The following is a 12,677-nucleotide window of genomic DNA, read 5'->3' as shown; positions in this document are numbered from 1 at the left end:
TTGAAATACGAAATATAAGACACAACAATATTTCTGATGTTACTGGCACCTGCATGTGGTTGTGTAAGATTGTGATCCAGAACAGAATCATCCCTTTTTTTTGCCAAATAAATATTGATCATATTTCAAATACAATGCACTGCAGACTGACAGACCAACCATACACAATTCCATTCCATACCAATGCCGCTTGGGTAGAAGCCAGACTTAGCTCTTCAAATTACACCTTACGCCTTCATCTCTTATTTAAGTTTAATTAGACTTTAAGAAAAAGGATGAGATGCAATGTTCACATCAGTGAACCATCAAGGATACCCTCAAGGCAAGCTGAGTACGTATTACTAAAGCACGACAGTTCTGTTCTCGGTGAACTTCCTCTTTCCTCACAAATCAAAGGAAATGTAGCTCTCGCATGAAAAATTTCAGTGAAGAAATAAAACTTATGCACTACAATATTTAGAATACATAATATTTTATATTGACTTATAAAGTTCATTGTTTCTCTTAATGTGCAAAGTAACTAGCCAATTTAGATGCTTATCTATTTTGGAAGCAGCAGAGCAACCAGTTCTTGATGTAGGAAATTCACATGCCCATAACAGCAGCAGTGTGTGTCAGGCATGACTACAGTCTAAGGAAAACCCAGCCCAACCCAGATGTAGTTTCTCCTCTAGACAGCTCTGTTTTCAGCATCTCCAAAGGATTTTCCTCAGGTGAATAAGTTTCTAGCAGTTTTTAAATGGTCCATCTCTAGACTTGAGTTCCTTTGTCATTTGCAATGATGTCACACCTCACTCATGAGGTACTACTTTCCTTATTACTATCATATCCTGGATGCTAAAAAAATTCAGTAGTCCAAGCTCACTATAAAAAACAACCAATGTGAACGCTCATACAAGCACTGACATGGTATCTTGCGGACTGCCACAGATGGAAGAGATGTTCTTTGTGTGCAATCTGATGTTGATATCCTCAATTAAAAGCTTCAATGACAGGTAATAAGCAAAACTTCATTCTTGTCCTGGAATAGAAGAGACACCTCTCAGTAATTTCTCATTAATTTAACTGAAAATTTAAGGGACAACTGGCAGTTCTGTTTGTTTTTCAATATAGAAAAATAGCTTGTAAGTAGTTAAAAAGCTTAAGTAAAAGCAAAGTGTGTGGTAGGGAACAGGAAGAGGGTTTACACCTCTGGAGGAGGCTGTGGAGGGGGGGAGAAATGCCCCAATTTTCTCTGCATTTAACTATTCATAAGGAACAGAATCAACTTACCCAGCACTTGCCTATGCTCCTAGAATTTCTAAGTGTAACCCAAAACTCAAAGAAATAGCTGTAGCTAGAAATTGTATCCTTTGCAGTTCAATTTTAATAAGGCAGAAAATTATTATCATCTCTAGGAAAGGCTTTAATTAGCCCAAGCCCAAAATACTGTGAAGGTTTACTATTGAAATTATATGGGTAACAGCATTTATTGTCCTACCTCCTGTTAAAAAGCTTGCCAGGGATCCAATTAACTGTGTAACAGCATGATCAGAAGAAAACATACTTCAAATATTAATTGCAACTTTTAAAGCTTTTATTTTTTTCCTTCTTTTCCCTTGTATTAGGAAAGTCTTCCAGATGGCATTAGGCAGGGAAAGGGTAGTGGTTTAATTTGTGAAGAACCTCTAGCAACCTGATCTAGTGTAAGGGGTCCCTTGCCATGGCAGGGGGGTTGGAACTAGATGATCCTTGAGGTTCCTTCCAACCCTAGTAATTCTATGATTCTTAGCAGGTAAGAAAATTTGGAATCTGCAAAGCAAGAAGTTCTTTAGCTTAAAAACAACACCAGAGGAAGTCCTGGTTCCCCTTCAACAGAGCTCTTGCCAACTTCAAATGTGGACGCAATTCTGGGTTTATCCTAAGTACTCACGACTGACTCCTTTCAGGAAGTTCTGAACTCTTCCCAAACAATCCAGTATGAGTAAGTAACAGCTGTTTCCAGAACTTCTCCAGCATTCAGACTGATCTAAACATTTTGGAAACCATAGTAAGCATTTGTAGTTAAGTAAGTGGAAAAGTGGTTCTACACGGTGGAAAAAAAATTAGTTGGCCTGAGTAAGTGCATTGGTTATCTGTTAACAGTTAGTTTCTGGAATGGAATTTAATCACTATCTACTTGCACTGAATTTGTTCCAGTACCAGAACTGAAAGAGCCTAGGATTTAAAAAAAATAAATAAATTACAGAAACACTGAGAAATGAGACATTGCCAGCAAGATGCAGCAAGCTTGAACACAATAAGAAAATGAGTGCGCACACAACCAGGCTCTCCAGATTTTGATCTCCCATATTTATACCTGTCTCATGCAAGAATGAGAGAACACTTCTACAGATGAGAAGACTGTGATTAAAGAGCTGTAAGTTAGAAGAGTCTTGTGGCTAATTGCAACTCTCTTCAGATTAGAAAGATTAAAAGAAGAAAAACTAAGGGAAATGATTCAGTTTTTACATCATATTCTTTTGAAAACAAACTCCCAATATTAATGCAAGTTACTCATTGTAGGAAAAGTACACAAGGTTCCATTTTTGTTCCTTTCTCACAGGCAGATTTCTACATATTTCCCTCTTACACAATTTTGTACATCAAAGGGCAATGGAAGGTAAGCTAATCAAACACCAGGAGGTTTCAGAAGTACTTCTGTGCTCCGTCAGTGCAGTAGCAGCTCAAAGCAAGAGCTCTCGGACTCTCAGGCTAGGTCTGCACAGTGTAAATACTGGTACTTATGTCCCAGCAAACAGGGAGAGGGGATCCTCAGTCAGATATAGATGCACTGGATCCTGATATAAGTCTCTGTTTAAATATATTTTTCCTGTTTGAAAAAGCAAAACCACAAGTAGTAGTAGAAAAATCTTTCTCCTGCAGCTGCTTTAAAAGTACTTAATACAATGTTTTACTTAGCTACTAAACAAAGATAAGAGTTATTTTTGGTTTCAAGAAAAATACTGTTGTCCTTTGTATTCACTAGTTCTGTTTTACTGCCTCAGACCATATATTCACTTAAAGTCAATCACAAAAAAAACTCAAACACAGTCATAATAAATACCACAGATTGCTGCAACAAGTGGTGTAGTGGAAACCAGACCACCTGCTGACCCGGTACTTCTCAATTATCTAACAGATAGTGTGAAACTCTCTCTCCTAATTTTGTATCAGAAGGGCAAGCAAGTATTTGGTGAAAAGGCAAGACCTGTTTGTGTGCCCCAAAGGCAAGAAACATAAAAGGCTGAGGCAAGATTCCACAACTGAAAACTGTGTATTGAAAATACACTGATCTGGGAAAGCATTTCCTCTAGACCCACCTCTGTTCCTTTTGCCTCATGAAATTCTACCCAGAATCCACAATGAATACCCGAGGCACATTCTCTCCAACACCTCCTCTCTCACAAGCCTGTACTGCACTGGTTACGCTCTGTTCTCGTCAAAAGGGCACACAAGGTTTCGAGTCAATCCCATTTATGCTACAGTACTGGGAATGCCAGCAGTCACTCCAGCCAGAAGCAAACACAGCCATTTTCACACTTTCATGTTGGAAAATGGAAGACACCCTTTTGTTTCATGGCCATTCTAGTTAATGAACACAGTGAGGACTGGTGGCTTGGACAGACAGTATCTCAGAAGAGGATGGAGAAGGAGAAAATCTGCAACAAACATACTGATGTTAACTCAAAACTTCTCCAACATCTACAAAATATACTTGGACTAAAAAGCATAAACATTAAAAAGGAAAATGCTTGTTCTCGGCTCTACAGAACTATTCTTCAGCCTGATCCCCTCACCACCATATACCCCAATCTCACCAGCTACTATGGCAAACATTACTCTTTGTCTGATGTTTTACAATTGTATTGTTTCTACCCAGCCTTTCAAAACAAGCACACCGAAGGCAAGCACCGTACTAAAGGACAAATTTTCATTTTAGAGGCTCCGTGGCCATGGAAATTCTCTGGCAAATGCTACATAAACAGTCAAGTTAGAACTGATAATCCCCTTCTTCCCCTCTGCAATACAAAATGGACAGACTGATCAGGTCTGTGTTTAGCCACACAAACATTTTGCAATGGAAAGGTTGTGACTTAATGATCCATCCAGCGAGATTTCAATTATCATCAGCTTTTAATTAGCTGCTGCTTTCTCAGTAGTAAACTGCTTTGCAAGAGTGCTTTGCTAGTGGCATCTCCTAAAACTGTTATATTATACACTCTAGAAAATCAGTCTAAGACCTACAAAGCACTATTTGCCACAGCTTCCATGAGGCTTTTCTTGCCTGCAAACACTGTCTTTGAGAAATTCAATACCCCAAGTCACGTAATCCACCACCACATACAATTTATACTAAAACCAGTTTCACACATTACAAAACAAGGTCTGTCTAATGGTTCATCACATGAAAATCATGCCTCCTTTTGAGCACTCATTTGCTAAGTTCAAGCTTTTGGAAAACATTCTCTTACTTCAGGCAACTTCAGATAAATTACAAAGCCTGTTACTGTATCTGTGTTTCACTGCAGAAGACCTTTGCATTCACCTGTACCGTATCAGTTTGCAACTAGAGACCAGAGATGATTCCTGTCTTTATCCTTAAGCTTCACAAATGAATCAGATTAAATAAAATAATTTAGAGAGAGTACTGAACATCCAGACTACTCTGTATCATGAACTGTTTGCACAGTCTCCAGCATAACAACTACAAAGCATTTAAATCTGGTTTTTATAACTAGATTATGTTTAAAAATTTTCATTTGTAAATGGGATTCTTAGTTGAAAATGTAATTCCAGATGCCAATTACAAGTCAAATAAAAGTTCAGCTAGAAAAGGGGAAAGTAAACCAATGCAAAAGCACTCGAGAGATTTCACAATTTTTTATGAGGAATACAGTCATCTGAAAACTGCCATACTGCTCTGTGGTGTTCTTAAGTTGAGCAATTTTACATTACATTGAAAGGGACTAGAAATACACAGGTTATTACTTTGGGTAACAACTTTGCCACCCTTTCATTTCTCTTGGCAGTGAGTCGATAGTCTGGGTTTTTACTTTGCCTCCTAACGGGAACACAGCTGACAAATGGGTTTCTTAAGTTAAGAACTCAGTTTCTCTGCATTTTCCTAGCACAATAAAAGTAAAGAACTGAAGTACAGTCTTTTAGAGTCTTCCAAGTCAGGTGCAGTATTCCTGTTTCTGTAACGCTAACGAATATAGATGGGGGCACTGCAGGTAGAAAGTGAAATGTAACTAATAGTTTGCTTCTAATTCTTGGGTGGTTGCTATTGAATATTCATTTTAATCTGTTTCAAATTTACTGTCAGCATCAGGAACAGATGCATGGTCAACTTGTTATTTGAGAACTAGGGTGGCTCATCTCCCCTCTTACGTTAGCCTGTGATAATCCTTTCAACAATTAGGACAACAGGTGCTTTTTGTTTTGCAAGTAATGATGAAGGACTAAGGGAAATACATTTCCCTGGGTAGAATTCTTTCAATATGTACCCAGAGATGATGTATTTGTGCCTGTAGGACACAGTTGCTTCACCAAGTCCCGGAGCACAGGCATACCAGTTCAGACTGATCATGGTATTAGGGATGGACAAACGTTAATGATGTTTTACTCAACAATGAAAAAAAAAAGAGGGGAAGGGGGGGAAGGCATTACCTTAGCTGCAGAGATTAAATATTAACACTTATTTCCTGGCCTCAAATCTCCTATGTTCCCAAATATCTGTACAGCATGACCTAAGAGGAGTTGTGCATACTCCTGTTATGACGCACTGGTAATAGCTAAATGGCATTTCCCAATATACAATAAAATAGTAACATGACTCTATTACTACATAAGAACAGAAGTTAGGAGAAAGTCAGGACAAAATCATTCTTTTTAAAATAGATTTCAGCAAATAGGCTCATCTGACCAAAGCTGAGTAACATGAGCACAGCAGAGCTAGTCATTAAACCCTGCTTCCTTTATTTATAGATTTCCTGAAATCTAGCAGCATTGCTCTGTAGTAACCTTCTTGTGAAAGGAACAACTCAAACAGTAGAACGCCTAATTTCAGGAGCACAAGTGCAGCCTGGCAGACAAACGTGCCATGTAACAGCAGAGATCATCATAATCCGTCTTAATGCTCTATTGAGAAAGTCCAGTAACATTAACCTCCTGTGATCTCTGGAAATCCAGACACAAGAATGCACTACAATACCTTCTCCCTTTTACTCTAGCTACCCTGACATATACTACTTTTTACATGTCTTGCCAACAGGGACTGTTGTGTAATTTAACAGACTGACATTCTAAGTGTAATTCTGCATTGCTTCTGAAAATAGGCCTCTCTCTTCAGCTTTCATTTGGGCAAGAAATTCTGCCACCAGTTTTATATTTACTGCCTTTCAATACCTCCATTGTTTCATATCAGTGGCATTAGGCTGCTTTCTTCTCAGACATGGGTCATAATTTAGGTAGTGAAATTAATTACATATTTCAAAACAAAAAGGGGGGTGGAAGAAAGAAGTAAATGTTCCTCTTTGTGTGCTGCATTATCAGTCTTTTGCCTACCAAAAAGTGTACTGGGGCTGGGGAGGGAATTGTCTACAAGTTCTTACAGGTTTTGCAGAATTATGTGGGCACAGTCAACAAGTGGAGCACCAGAGGGGTGAAATACACTTTCCCTTTTCTGTTAGGAGCTCACATCCAAAGGCAAAGTCTTCCCTTTTTTTGTGACTAAGCAAAAAGAATTAGGTTTCCTTATTTGTAATTTGGAGAAGTCCCCTTCTTGCAGATGTTTTGATATACAGATGACTCTGGGTGAATACTTAAAGAATACAAGTTTTCTTAAACTCTTCCCATCCACAGTCATTTGAGATGGTGGCCACTGAGATTTCAAGCAAGTCATCTGCATTTTTCATTGTGTAACTAGTAAAGCTGCAGAGGAAAATGGTTTGAGTCAATAAAAATTAGGAACATTGGGGAAAAGCATATTTTAATCTTTTGCAAAGTGACAGTAATTTTCAGTTAAAAAGTTATGATGCCTTTTGTATGTTTAAGGAACTAAATATTATTGTGGTCTTAATGCAGAATGTTAGCACAGCCTATTGCTTGCTTCATGGTGAACCTGCCTTATCACTTTCTGGACAGACACACCCACATTCACTTTAGATATCCATCACCTCTAGATATCCATCACCTCTAGAGCCACACCTGGAAATCCCAGATAAAACTTTACCTAAGACAGGGCTTCATACTGAAGCTTCTTGCTCACTTTAAAGTTTTTCTGCTACCTTTGTGAGCTTTATGATAGACTGAGATATCATTAGGATACACTTCTTTTAATAACATTATTTAGCAACTCAAATACCACTTTACATAAGGAACATCTGGAGATACAGACTAGGAATGAGTACATGGATAATAAAACTTAATACAGTGTACACCAATTTAGTTAGAGAAGTTGGAAGTTTACCTATCAGCAAGGGAGGCAGTACTGGTGAATGCATTTTCTACTAGGGAAGGCAATTTTCTTGACCTAACTCTGTCATAACAGTTCTTTGATTTTTATTTGCATGACAAAGATGACCACACAAGTATCAGTACTGTTTCTTCTACAAGGCAAAGTGTACATTCCAGTTTTTAGATCTAACAGCTCTAAACACTATTTTGTTCAATTTTATGAGCAGCAGGACACCACCACAACAGGAGAACAATGCAAAAATAGTCTGAGCATAAACATTCCTATCACAACAGAATAACAAGACAGAAAGTAGCGCAGTTCTTAGGAACAACAAAAAAGAGAGTAAGAAATAAAAACCCAACCTCTGAGACAGTTTTGAACAGCAATGTTTTGAACCAGCCCCAAATATGTGCATGCACATTTACCACTGTTATGCTGCCATGATTGTGCTGAAGGCATACAATTCACAGACAGGCATCTTTTGATGTCCTTAGTCCAAAATATCTGAGCAGCTTTTGCAAAACAGCTGCAGACATACTTACAGGACTGGATCACAGTATCACGTGCTCAGAGCTGGAACTGGAAGCAAAGAGAGCACAGAGCAAGCTGGCTCTTGCAGAGGAGGGGGATACCTGGCTGTGCCTGTGCTGACGTGTCCTACCCCTCAGAACAACACACAGGCACAGGACATCTGTGCACTAGCACAGCCACAGAACTTCCAGACAGGAATTTGTTCAAGTCCTGCTGCGTCAGAAGACATTAAAAGGTGGGTGTGGCTATTTGCAGCAAACCACACAGTGACTTGATAGTAACTATTCGCTAGTAACTAGATCACCTTTAACATGAGGAAAGCTGAAGTCACAGTAGCAACTGCAGAATAAAGAAGCTGCCTGTACAGCACTAGACTAAACAGAAAGTGGAAGGAAGTACAAAGAGGAAACTAATCCTGTGGACCATTCTTTCAACTTATTTTAGAGTTTTTTTGCTCTGAGAAAAGGATAGAAAAATCCTTAGCGTGACACACTGTACCACAACAGCATGTTATGGTTAGGGGAAAAAATATTTGGTAACAAATACAGTGGAACTCAAAATGCTAACATTGTCAGAAAATGTTTCAGTTTTCAACCTATGAACACACGGTCCCCACTCCCCAGAAGTCTGTCAGTACTTGGACTGATCATTATTACAGTGATGGCATGACAAAGTTCCCTGTTGGAAGGTTTAAGTAAGGGTTAAGTGCCCACTCCCTAGTTATTGTCAGCCTTACTGCTCAGTATCATGCAAAAATGTAAGTCGCTCTTTAATGCAAATGCAATTCAAATGCTTCTAGCTAAGTAGGTTGATAAAGTCACAGAAAGTCTTAAAAAATAAAATATTAAACAGTAAAAATTCAAGGCACCTCTCCTGTTATAAACACATCTGAACAGACTATTCAGTCCAGCTTTTTCCTGGATTGGTAACTGCTTGGATTTGTCAGCTGCTTGTGGTCAGTACCAGTTGCAAAATGCTACCTACTACTTGGAAACACAGAACAGGCTGATCATGTACTTTACTTAAGTCAGAGGATACCATTAGGAACTCACCACATTAACGTGCTCAGTTTTCACCTAAATTCTACATTCTCAAAGATAAATCTCTATTAAGCTATCCAAGTGATGGAAATATTTTTCATTTTCAGCATTTTAAGGCATGGCAAGCTCGTATACTAAGAGGTAATATGTAACAAATGTATGAAACAGTTTGGGTTTTCCGAGGAACACAGCTGTGTTACCTTAGATAAACAGCCAACAGAAACTTTATCCACTGTGGCCTTTCAGAGAATAAGATCCCTCCCCCTTTACATTTGCATCTCATATCTGGGTACAGACTACAACTCCAAAAGGCAGGAAAACAAGTGTTAAAACAGTTGGTGTGGTCCTAAAGCCTCATACTTTGGGTGTAAAATAGTATTAGCTATGTTTGCTTCTTATTTCCATGCATATATTCCAGAAATAGTGATCCAACTGCACTGAAAGCAACCTGCATACTCAGGTAACACCTGAAGGTTTTCCTAAAGCCCTGCTTCTCCTTCCATTAACTCTTCTGCCCCAGTTTGCTCATCTCTTTCTCCTCACTACAGTTCAGACTGATTTCATCCAGGTTAAATGATGATTATTTTCCAAACAATGACAACTTTTTGAGTGGGTGTAGGTCATATCTGAGTAACCACAGTATTTCTACAGTGGGCAAAAGTAGGGAAAAAGACAAGGCTGGTTACCATCTGATGCTTTTCATTAGGTCTGGAAAGAGTCTGTCACTTATTTCTGACCCATCTGTGTATGTGATTATCATTTGAGCATTCAAAAAACCTGAACTCAGCTCAAGGCCAGGGCAAGTTTTTCACTTCAGTTCTGTTAGGCTTCAGTTGCCAAACTGTTTAGCATGCTCTCTTTTGCAGTCAGCTGCTCTCTTTTTCAGTTAAGTTTTATGGAACCATAGTGTACACTGTGCAAGTTTAAAGGTATACAAGAAAAACATGCCTGGCAGACTAAGATTCAGCCAACTACTGAAATACCTATCCAGCTTCTCTGAGAACTGACAACCCCAGAATGGCAAGAAGCAGCAAACTCATACCAACAGGATGCTCTCCATGGTTTTTCAAGGCACTACCTTGCTCCAATCCCTGTCCCAACTCCCCCTTCCTCCCATGTTTTACTGAAGAACAGCAGGGTTAGTTTCACTTTCCAGTCATTTCTCTTCCCTGTGGTGATACTTCTCATAATGAAAGCACTTTGGACCAAGTTGTTTGAACAGAGGAGCTCATGAAAATGCAAAACTATTTGCATGGTTATGGAATAAACACAGACTCCATTTTCATAATGAAAATTAAACACATATATCTAACAAAGGCACAGAACCAAGGCTATCTTGAGTTCGGTTACTCTATGTAAATACACAGCACGGCTCGGCTGTATGTCCATCTGTCCTCATGGAAAGCAATGCACAAAATGAATACTGGGCTACTGTGGACACACAAACTATTCCAGCCTCACTTTCTACTTCAGCATCTCCTGTAAAAAGACCACAGGCACCACAAACCAGCAGCTCTTGCTTTGTTTCCATTTTTCTTTTTGATTGCTGTATCACTTTGCTGCCATTTGGCACTACCACTAGCTGCAGACTTAAGTCTCTCAACTCTTCCAGGTAACATTCCCAGCCAAGGAAAATATTGCTGTAAAACTGCACCTTACCTGTACAGTATTGAGATTCTTGTAGTATGCATGTTTTCACTGTGCAAACAAAATCAAACATGCCATACTAAGAACAGGAAAAAGGTATGGGAGGTTCGTGCTTAAAGCTGGTTTTAAGATATACCACAGCTAGAGCATATCACTTTATTGAATTGAAGGAACATGACCTCATTATGATGGAGGTTCCAACAGAGAAGTAAAAGGAGTGCAACAAGCCTGCGGGTTTTCTATCAGTCTTCAAGTTCAGGTTCGTGGCAGCCAGTTCAATCCAAATTCAGACTATTCCCTTGGGCTGCAAATTTTGAAGGCAGGCAGTTATTATGTTGAAGTCAAGCCAGTTGTCTGACAGCTCCCTGTTCAGTCATCAAGTGCCAGTGCAAGGGAGGAAGCAGTGAATCTGGGTTTAGTTCAGCTGACATGGAATTACTTGCATCTTTACAAGGTCCCTTTGTAAGGACTTTAAACAAGCATTGAAATGGAGCTACAGGCCCAAAGGGAAGCTCCTGCTGAAAGAAACGCCTTCCACCCATTTTCTGCTGTCCCAGTCTGTCCCCTCCCTTTTGCTAGAAGCCAGAGCAACTGAGTGCTGGCTGCAGCTTTTGCAAGTTCAGTGAAGTCATAGAAGTGCAGCATTAGAAAAAAGCAACCAGAAACTGCAGTGTGGTAACTAATCTACTTTTATCTTTTTTGAAAGGCAAACCCACTCACAAACTGAAATGTCTTATTAAAATTTCACTACAGATTAACCTTGTATATTCAAAAATGCTTTAATATCCCTAATTTGTTCTTTTTCCAAAGAACAAAGCAGCTGTGTAGGACAGGAAGCAGCAGCTGACAACTGAGTTGACAGTTTAAGCTATGAAATTAATGTCTTCATTCATAAATTTGGGGGTTTTGCTCTAAGGCAACATTCAGCCTGCAGTGATAAAGCAGTTCCCAGCTCCTCAAACTTTACTAGCATGCTTGAAGTAGTGACATTCCACAGGCTGCTCAACAAATCTAGCTAGCTTGCAAGAGAGGACACATTGACAATGACTCACTATTTATTCTACTTATCAGATACTTTAGGTAAACTGAAGGTAATAAGATCTTGTCAAAATTACTGCATGTGTAACTACTAGAGGAAACAACAAAGTACCTGACCACCTGACACATTGCCTAGGCAGTGTGAAGTGTTTGAGGGAATCTAACCAGTTACATCGATGTGCTGGGTTTGGTTTTTTTCAGCAACATACTTGCATCCTCTCAGGAGCCAGTATCACAATACATGCTCCTTGTAATTTTACCACTAGCTTCACTTAAGCCTACAAACTCAACAGGACACTGATGGCAGCTGTCCTTTAAATGTGGGAAGACTCTCTCGGCTCTATGTGCCACCTGCCATAAGTATGCACAGAACTGTGAACCCAAACATTGTGTGAGGTTAGATCAAACCTTTTGTGGTACCTGCTCATCTGCAGCCTGACCTGACGGAGAGCAAGTGCTCTTCATGCGTCACTGAGTGCGAGAAACCAGGAGCAGAGAGCAGGAGATGAATACTTGTTATTTCAGTCTAACGTTGCTCTAAGCACACCGTAAAGTGTATGAAATAGTAACTTAAAACATCAACTCCTGCAGCCAGATGAGCAATCATTACATGAACACAAAAATATTGTGTTTTTATTTTGGGAAAGTTCTTCCTCCAGCAAATACTGTTGTATCTGAAGCTTGCTGTTGACCCAAGTAAGATGGATGTAGAATAAGCAACTCTGTTGCTCAGTTTCCAGCAACACAGCGTAGTTTTAGCTTTCTCTTTAGAAGACCAGGAAGAGGTTGACTTTGGTTTGGGGCTCATCAGTACATGTTGTCCTGAACAGAGGAGCACAGTTCACATCTTATGACTGAGTGGCAAATATAAAAATAATGAGTACAGGAATCCACAGCTTTGTTCCCCCAATGCTGTGGCAGGTAAAGATACGATCAAATGA

The 12,677-nt window shown here is 39.4% G+C and overlaps 1 protein-coding gene across 12 annotated transcripts in view; it reads right to left on the bottom strand.

Annotated features, from left to right (window-relative positions):
- ACSL4 (acyl-CoA synthetase long chain family member 4) overlaps positions 1-12,677 on the bottom strand; it is a 56,816-nt gene that overhangs the window by 17,648 nt on the left and 26,491 nt on the right. Inside the window, exon 1 of one of the 12 annotated variants that reach the window (XM_068152025.1) lies at positions 8,023-8,207. The exons of 9 other annotated variants lie outside the window; for them this stretch is intronic. The gene's annotated coding sequence lies outside the window, so the exon portion shown is untranslated. Of the gene's footprint in view, positions 1-906; positions 928-8,022; positions 8,208-12,677 lie in introns of those variants that run through there. 2 more of the 12 variants (XM_068152030.1, XM_068152027.1) reach the window with 2 other exon arrangements.

This window comes from Melanerpes formicivorus, unplaced genomic scaffold, assembly GCF_026170545.1.
Source record: "Melanerpes formicivorus ecotype bairdi unplaced genomic scaffold, bMelFor1.0.p_v2 SCAF_22, whole genome shotgun sequence".
Taxonomy (NCBI): Eukaryota; Metazoa; Chordata; class Aves; order Piciformes; family Picidae; genus Melanerpes; species Melanerpes formicivorus.
The sequence above is the reverse complement of the archived record's forward strand: the minus strand, read 5'-3'. Positions and strand labels throughout refer to the sequence as shown.